At 36.7% G+C, this 9,405-nt stretch overlaps 1 pseudogene; it reads right to left on the bottom strand.

Annotated features, from left to right (window-relative positions):
- Positions 1-8,678: 8,678 nt before the first annotated feature.
- Positions 8,679-8,798, bottom strand: LOC129877918 (5S ribosomal RNA; annotated as a pseudogene).
- Between the last annotated feature and the right edge of the window lie 607 nt (positions 8,799-9,405).

The following is a 9,405-nucleotide window of genomic DNA, read 5'->3' as shown; positions in this document are numbered from 1 at the left end:
GAAAGTATTTATAACAGGAGAAAATGAAAAATAACTCTCTCAGACTAGAAAGTGTTTATCCTAGGGGAAAATAAAAATAAATTTCTCAAACTAGAAAATTTTTATCCTAGAAGAAAATAAAAAATAACTGTCTCAGACTAGGAAGTGTTTATCCTAGAGAAAATAAAAAAATAAACGTCTCTGACTAGGAAGTGTTTATCCTAGGAGAAAATAAAAATTAAATATCTCAGACTAGGAAGTGTTTATCCTAGGAGAAAATGAAAAAATAATCGTCTCAGACTAAAAATTTTTTATCTTAGAAGAAAATGAAAAATAACTATCTCAGACTAGGAAGTGTTTATCATAAGAGAAAATTAAAAATAAATGTCTCATACTGGAAAGTGTTTATCCTAGAAGAAAATGAAATGTAACAATCTCAGACCAGCAAGTGTTTATCTTTTGAGAAAATAAAAATAAATATCTCAGACTGGAAAGTGTTTATCCTAAGAGAAAATAAAAAATAAATGTCTTAGACTAGGAAGTGTTTCTTCTAGGAGAAAATAAAAAATAAATGTTTCAGACTAGGAAGTGTTTATCCTATGAGAAAAATAATAAAATGAATGTCTTAGACTAGAAAGTATTTATCCTAGGAGAAAAATAAAAAATATTTGCGCATGTCTATAAAGCTAAGAAAGAAAAATATTTTTATTTTCGCTACCATGTTTTCAAACTGACTCAAGATAACCTCTATGTTAGTAACACGATCCATGTTTAGGACTACAATGAAAGAAGAAAAATTGTGTGTTTCAAAAATGGTGGTCGGTTTGTGGTCTTGATGCCTCAAATGGTTTTCATCAATAGGTCTCTCTCATTTTGTTTGTCTCTCACTCACCATCGCCTTACAGCGTCCATGAGAGTTTTCATCAATAAAACTCTCTCCTTTTTCACTTTTCTCAACTCAATGATATCTTACGGTGCTCGTGAGAATATTTATCGATAAGAATCTATCATTTTTTACTCCTTATGCAAGTGACAAGATATTTTTTCTTATATGATATCCACACTGAAAGCTTGCTTGACTTGTCCTTCTAAAAAATTGATCAAAAAATCTTTCTTTGAATTGTAACGTGACTTTTGGACATGATTAGAAAGATAGGGAGAGCACAAAAGCTCAAAGATAATACTTATTATAGGGTTAAGACTTTCAACTTTTGAGATCCACTCTTTTTGCAAAAGAAATAAATAAAAAACTCTTTCTAGATTTTTTCTTGGTTGGACCGAACCTAAGGATAAGGTTTCCTACGTATCTTGTCAAGGCAAGAATCGAGTCAAATGTAGTTTAGATAGATCAAAAAATTATTTTTCTTTTTCTTGTGCTTTTTTTTTAACAAATGGTATCTTCTAAAAAGAATGTTGGATAGAAAGAAATCAATTTATGGTTGATTGTGTTTTGACTTTAGTTGGTACCAACAATTAGTATAGTGCATATGAATCACCTTCAACCAGTTTCACTCAATTCTGAAGTCAACTTTGAAGTAATCCATATAGTTTCAAATGGTACCTCAAACATACTTAAGTATTGACAAGATCTGTTCATCTTGCATCAAATTAGGGGTTAGAATTATTCATATCTCCATGTTTCAAGTGTCCTTATAGAAATAAAGTCTTAATTCACAAAAAATAGAAGAATTTAAATCGTAGGACATTTTGAAAGTCATTCACACTCAGAAAGATGTTCAATGCATGAAATTGAGATATCATATTCTTGGCCCTCATGTAAGTATCCACTAATGTGAGAACACTGAAAAATGAGATCAAGTAAGACTTATTATCAACTTATAATGTAGGCTTGGAATGGGTAAGATAATTATTTTTGGATAAAGTGACTATTTCCTCCCTAAGCATTGCACTATGCTCTCAATTTATTTTCTTCATTTTCGCACTTGATCTTTGTTTACTTGGTTGCTTCTTTTTTCTTTGACTTTCCACTCTCTTTTTATGAGTTTTTCTCTTTTTGTTGGAGTTTTTCTTTTCTAATTTTTCTTTTTGACTTTTTTCAATTTTTTCATCTTTCCACTTTGTCATCTAACTCAAATCTTTGTCATTACGTTAGAGAGGTGGGATCAAGGGGTGGTACTTTTATACACTGATAATGATTTAAGTTAGGATGTGGTCATCAAAATAAAGATGTTTTAGTCTCAAAAGGGGAAATACCTAGGGATCACATGTCATTTGGTAGGCTTATAAGGCATAATTGGATCAAACAAAGCCTACGATCGTTTTCCAAATTAAATGTTGCTCAAAATTTTGCCTCAACAAATATTTGGGTCAAGTTCTAGATCATCAAGCCATGCCATTGGACTTTATATCTAAATCTCACCACACAATGCACACGAAACAATAAGGTCGAATTTGTTTTAGACTTAACTTTAAGAAAGAGAATCTTTCAAGTGTTACATAAGTATAATTAAGAGGTACCAAAAGAAATCTATGGGTCACAACAAAGTTGGTAAACTCGATCATGTTAAATAGTTTAACACATCAGTTTTTTTTATATCAGGCACACTCCTAAGTATGATGGTACCAACCAAGTCAAGACACTTTATTTTAATAAGGATTTTTTAAGGAACATCGGATTCATAAAATGTTGCCTAAGTATCTCACCGAGGTGATGAAAATCAGGCGTGCGTAGTTCACAATGCATAATATATGAAGTAAGAAAATTTTCTTTTTTGAATTTTAAATGTGGATAAAATTTTTTCCTTTTTTTTAATTTCTTCAATAAAGATGAAAATCTTTTTTAATTTTTTTTGAATAAAACCGAACCCGAGGAGGGATGCCTACGTATCTCATCAAGGTGAGAATCAGGTGTGCGTAGTTCATAATGATTGAAACGTGAAGTAAGAAAATATCTTCTTTTTTATTTTAAAGGCAGGATAAAAACTTTTTTTTAACAAGAGCGAACAAATTTTTCATTTTTTTTTATTTTGATGAGGATTAAAAAATCTTGTTGAATTTTTTGAACTTATATCACCGAACCCGTGGAGGGATGCCTACGTCTCATCAAGGTGAGAATCAGGTGTGCGTAGTCCGTAAATCTCATAAATAAAACCTTTTTTGTTGAATATGAAAGAAGAACTTTCCTTTTTTTTTAGCTTTTTTGAACAAGGCTAGTCCTGTTACCAAATAAAGACTAGTCCTGTTATACCCCGTACTTTTGTACCTTGGAAGGTTCCTAAGTTACTTAAGCTTCTTAAGTTTCTTAAAGTTCTTGAGCTTCTTAAAAGTTTCCATGTGAGCTGGATAATCTATAACGCTACCAAATAACTCCAAGGAAGGGAGAATGAGATACCCTAAAATAGAGAAGATTGGAAATAGGGTCGTAAGAATCCGGAAGGAGTTGGAGACCAAATAATGAGTCGTAGGACTCGACTTACTTACTTAAGCTACCAACTTGGAAATCTTATGTACTTAAACTATTTGAGTACATACCAAGCTTACGTATCAAGGATTATATAGGTTCGTAAAGCAAGACGAGATTATGAACCCACGAGGAGAAGAAGAGAGCGACATGTGGTAGTAGCTGGGAGTGCCACATGGCAGGAGCTGGAGAAAAGGGGGTGGGATCCACATTCCATGTGGCAGCCCGTGATTGGAGTAAGGGATGTGTTGGCCCACTTAGGGCTTGACACGTGTCACCACTTAGGGCTTGACATGTGTCACCACTTAGGGGTTGACACATGTCACCCCCTAAGGTGGCCTATATATATATATATATATATATGTTTGATGAATTTAATTCATCCTTATCCTTTACGCTTCATCTTTATCAAAAAAAAGATTCAAGAAAAGAAGAAAAGAAAAAACTTGAAGCTAGAGAGAGAGAGAGAGCTACATTTTTGGGAAAAAAAAGGTGAGTTCTTCGATTTTGCTCCGTGAATTAATTATCTAGGGTGTACCACAATGTTATGAAGGTATTAGTAATAAATATTTATGGTTTGTATCAGCCCAAAATGTTAGCAAACAACCAAGAAATTTTAGGCGTGCTAAAGGAACTTCCAAGGCAAATTTCGATAAGTTTGACGAGTTTCGGGCAAGGTAAGGGATCTTCTTTCAAATTAGAGTTTATGATGTTTCTATGAGGTATATTACATGTCTTAAATAAGGTTGGAAGTAGAAAAATTGCATAATGATGATTGATGTTAGAAAAAAACTAAATTGAAGTGGTTATAGCTAAATCAAAGTCGAGTAGTGGGTTGTCGTTGTGATGCTGCAGGTGCAGCTGGTTGGGTTGCATGTTGTAGGGATTTAAAGTGTTTTAAAAAGGGTGTGGGTTCTTCTGGTTGCAGCCACATGACTCTCCATTTGGTATGGTTAAAGATTTTGCGAAATAAAGATTAAAAAACTCTATTTTTGTATCATAGTTTGGAGCTAGTTGTTTGGAGCTTGTATTGTGTAAGGTTGAAGTGATTTACTTGTAAATGTGCTGCTGGTTGTTGTTGTTGGTATGGTTTTTGATATTGTGGCCGAGTTGAAATCTTGGGGATGTTGAGTTGGAAATTGGAAAGTGAAAGGTCATTAACCTTAGTATTACTTTCATGTTAAATAGGTTCAAGAGACGATGAGGCGAACGTGTAAGAGTAATCCGTAAGAGGTATGTGAAGATTACCCTTTACTTAGCCTTAAGTGATTGATATACGAAATGTGAGAATAATTTCATTCATATAACCCCAAGTATGACTCATAAGTCTTATTCATTTCTCGATGGTAGAATTTCTATACTAGTTGAGTTATTGCCTCTCAAGGCTTCTATATGATGGAGAGTAGTAAGTATGTGAAGTTATCTCCTTTCTCTTGGCATGTTTTGGTATAAGTATGTAGAGCTACCCTTCTTTCCTCTTGATATGTATTTGACATAAGTGTGGTGCTATGATGGTAAGGTAATGATGATTATGACACCGAGTCCCATAAAGGGCCGAGTATGGTATTTGATGATTATGACACCGAGTCCCATAAAGGGCTGGGTATGGTATACGATGATATGATGACACCGAGTCCCATAAAGGGTCGAGTTCAGTAGATGATGATTATGACATCGAGTCCCATAAAGGGCTGGGTATGGTATATGATGATATGATGACACCGAGTCCCATAAAGGACCAGGTACGGTATATGATATGTGGATCGGACCGAACGTTCCTCTGTATTACTAAATGATACGTGGATCGGGCCGAACATTTCTTGGCATTACTATATAATATGTTAATTGGACCAAACGTTCCTCGGCATTATTATATAATATGCAGATCGGGCTGTACGTTCCTCGACATGTACTTACTATATACATGGATCGGGCTGTACGTTCCACAACGCTAATAATATATATGTGCATATAATGACAGAATGATGTAGATGGTACACCGAGTCCCCAAAATGGGCCGAGCACAGTACTTGATGGAAATATGTATTACTTTCTTTTATACTATACAAGTAAGGTAAATGGTTAAATGTTATACTTGCCCCCTGCATCCCTACGCCAACTATAATTTTCTTATAATGTCTATGCTTTGCATACTCAGTACATATATCGTACTGACCCCCCTTTCTTAGGGGGCTGCGTTCATGTCCGCAGGTACAGATACACGCCTTGGGGATCCATTAGCGTAGGAGTTCTACTCAGCAGTTCAGAAGCGCTCCTTTGTGCAGGAGCCTAGTTTTGGTATTAACCCTCAATGTATATATTTATTTGTTCACGGGTACAGCGGGGGCCCTGTCTCGCCTTATGTTATTGTTCTTACTCTTAGAGGTATGTGGACATGTATGTGGGTTGTACATGGGTTGTATATGCATGTACGTACTGTGGTGCCTATGATAATCCTCGCCGGCTTATATGTTATCCTGCCTGTTGATGTGTTATAACTTAAACAGGGAATATATTTACTTACAAATAGTAGGGATATATGCGAGTGCCCAGTTCGGACACCCATCATGGCCTACGGGGTTGGGTCGTGACAAAAGTGGTATCAAAGCAGTTTGGTCCTCAGAATGTCTACAGATCGTGTCTTGTAGAGTCTTGTTTATCAGTGTATAGTGCACCACATCTATAAATAGGAGGCTATAGGACATTTATGATATTATATTTCTTTCTTGTCTTAGATCGTGCGATAGAGCCTAGCCATAAGACATGAAATTCCTTTTTCTAACCTCTGGTTTTAGTTGAAGAACGACATCGACAGAAGAAAATGATGGATGATATTGGAAGCTACCCAGTATACATGTAAGTAATGGTGTGAAGGAGGCATGCTAGATAAGGTAAGAGGATTGAAATATGATTGAAATATGAAGTCGAAGATTGAAGGGAAAAGTAGACAGGAAAGTGTAACGGGTGCAGTTCAAGTTGGACATACAAGGTAAGTCCATTATTTTATACTGTTGTTGATATTGGGCGCCTTGTGTGGTGGTGATATGAATATATATATATATATATATATTGGCCATGTGAGGCATTGTGGCTATGATATGATATGATATGGATGTATATATACGTGGCCTTGCATGGCATTGTTGGTATTTCCTGAGTGTAGGTTTGGGATAGTAAGGAATACAGAGGAAACTCTGCCAAAATGTTCTAGAAAAAAAAAGGGAATGAACTATAAGTTTATCATACGGCTTGGAAGTTGATACCGAGTACCCCTATTATGATGAACTAAAGCTGTTGGGGTACCCTCCGTTTTATTGGTAAGGGGGCCCCATGTTTACTTAGGAAGTTTTAGGTCAGAGGAAAACTCCTGTTAGAGGGCAAGGTGTCCAGCAATTGGGTTCCACTTTGGTGGAAAAGTACAGAACCCTCAACCACTAGTGGTGAACTAGATAAGTTATTCACGACTCAAGAATGAACCTAGAGGGAAACCACATGAATTAGGCACTAAACAGTATTGTGGTGCTTATTGGATATTAATTTTCCTTCTGGTAGTGGTTAGAGGATGCTTTACGGTAACCTTTTATTAGTTATTAAGTGACCAAAATAACTTGTGGATGGAATACATGAACTTATGGGCTGTCCAGAATCATGTGCTTCATATATTGGATAACATACTAGAAGGATGCAGAAGGGTCGGTGATACCAAGGAATGATTTTCCCAAGGGATATAGGCGGTAACATAAAACTCCTCAGGCGCAAAAATGGCCATGGATTGAAAGAATACAGGACTACTGCAGGAATCCGTCAAGATAGACATGATCAATTAAGTACGAGTATCAGAAAAAAAAGGGAATAGATAGCTACGAACTGAAGGTGTAGTATGAAAAAGCTAGAAGATAAGACCAGTATTAAAGTAAAAGTGACACGAGACTGAGAAGAATTGGAAGTTAACCTCAGGGACCCAACAAGGATAAAAGCTTATGAGATATAAAGAAGTATTGGGGATATGTGATTCCGCCGTGGAAAATATAAAGACCCCTCCAAGATGAGGGAGGTAGCTCTGCAAAACCATTGATATGTTGCGAGTCCATTAAGAGGAACAAGTGGCATCCACTGGGATGAAGATAATGTTATTGCATGGCTAGAAACATGGGTCACTAGAGTACAAGTACTTCCGAATGGAGAAGTTGAAATGATTATGAGCGCTAGCTAAGCACTGGTGGGGAAGAAAGGAATGTGGCCCTGGATAAACTACTATATTAATTATATGGCTCGAGTACCAGTACTTGGACTAGATTGGGTACTAGTTATCAAGAATTGTAAGCACCCCATGGTTGTATTAAGGGTTCCTGCAGGGACAACCTAAAGTATAGGTGATCTAATAGAAGGTGTAGATATGGTGCGGTATGCCAAATATGTTGGAACAGAATCATATGTGTATGAACAGTTGAAAATAAAAAAAGGATGACATAGGTACACCCAAAAGGGGGAAAGTGGATAAGAGAAATACAAGTGTGAGAGGAAATCAATTGACACTGTCACATGTTGATAGGACCGCTTAAATTTCAAGCGAGATCCCATACTGGCACGAGTTAGCAAGAGCGCAAGGCCAACAATAAATAGATAGAAGCCGCGGTATCTGAGACCGTGCGAAAAATCATGGGTGCCTACAAAAAAAGGTGAATACGATAAGAGAGTAGGATTGAGTAAACTAAGGGCTGCGAAAAGGGTAGTAGGGCCGTGTTTGAGTAAAGATTAAGATATGGCAACAACGTTATTGGTCGCTGATATTAGGATGTACAAGTAGCAAAGAGAATAGAAAATCTCCTACGATAGGAAATGAGGAGACCAAGGAGTACGTAAAGGAAGAAAAGAAAGAAGTAAGACAAAATAGCATTAGCACGAGTAAGTCCTAGTGTGAAGTTGATATGTAAAGCAAGACAGTCCAGGAGATGAAAAGATTGCGTTTACCTCATACTAGTGGTATAAGAGTAGTTGTGCAACCTACGAATAGTTATATATAGCATAAGACCAAGCGGAGGAGTACATGATGAAAAGGAGTTATGATATTTTGGAGATGTTACAGAGGAATACGAAGAGAATTTAAATCAAATAGACAAAAAGGACACAACCATAATTGAATTAAAGATCTACCCCGACACCGATTGTAAGAGAGAAAAAGTGAGGGAAAGGCAAAATATAAAGACTAGCGAGAAAATGCTAAGGTAAATCTTAGGCTAAGATGAGTGCCTTCACACATTATTGCAAGGATGACAATGGAATGTGACACGAGGACTTCCTAGGGGGGTCACCCACCCTAGTACTACTCTCGCCCAAGCATGTTTAACTTCGGAATTCTGGTGGGATCCGGTGCGTTAGTGCTGTGATGATCGCACGAGATGGGAGAATTCGAACTAGAGACGAAGCAACGACATGAGATTATGTACCTAGAGTGTTATAAGTGGGTTAAGGGAGTTGTAAAAGGGCTCGAGCAAAACGAGCTGGATTAATTGAGTACCAACAGATGACGCACTTGTGTGCCATAGTTCTTCAATATAATACCAGCTAGTGACAAGCAAAATACAGAACGGCTATGGGGGTCATTGTGTGGGGGAACTTCAACAACACTTGGTAGCAGAAAAAAACCCAAAAAGGTAAGGTTACCAGTTGATGTCATCTAATGGAGGCAAGAAGTAATACACAAGGTTGAATATTCCACAATACAACCCTGGCTACAAGACTCACTTTGCACTCCATAGACAGATGATTCTATATGAAATGTTATCCGCAGATTAACAATATCAACCCGTGTTCCTTTGATCAAGGACTACCTGTTCAGCCGAGAATGTATGAAATTATAGATCAAGATAATGGTGGGACTTGACGTAGTTCCCATAACTATTGTCTCAGACAAAGGAGCCTGAGTTACAGTTAACTACTGAAGATCATCCCACAAAGAGATTGGGAACACAAACAGGTCTTCGTACACTATTGTACCCTCAGAC

The sequence above is a fragment of the Solanum dulcamara genome, chromosome 12 (assembly GCF_947179165.1).
Source record: "Solanum dulcamara chromosome 12, daSolDulc1.2, whole genome shotgun sequence".
NCBI lineage: Eukaryota > Viridiplantae > Streptophyta > Magnoliopsida > Solanales > Solanaceae > Solanum > Solanum dulcamara.
The sequence above is the reverse complement of the archived record's forward strand: the minus strand, read 5'-3'. Positions and strand labels throughout refer to the sequence as shown.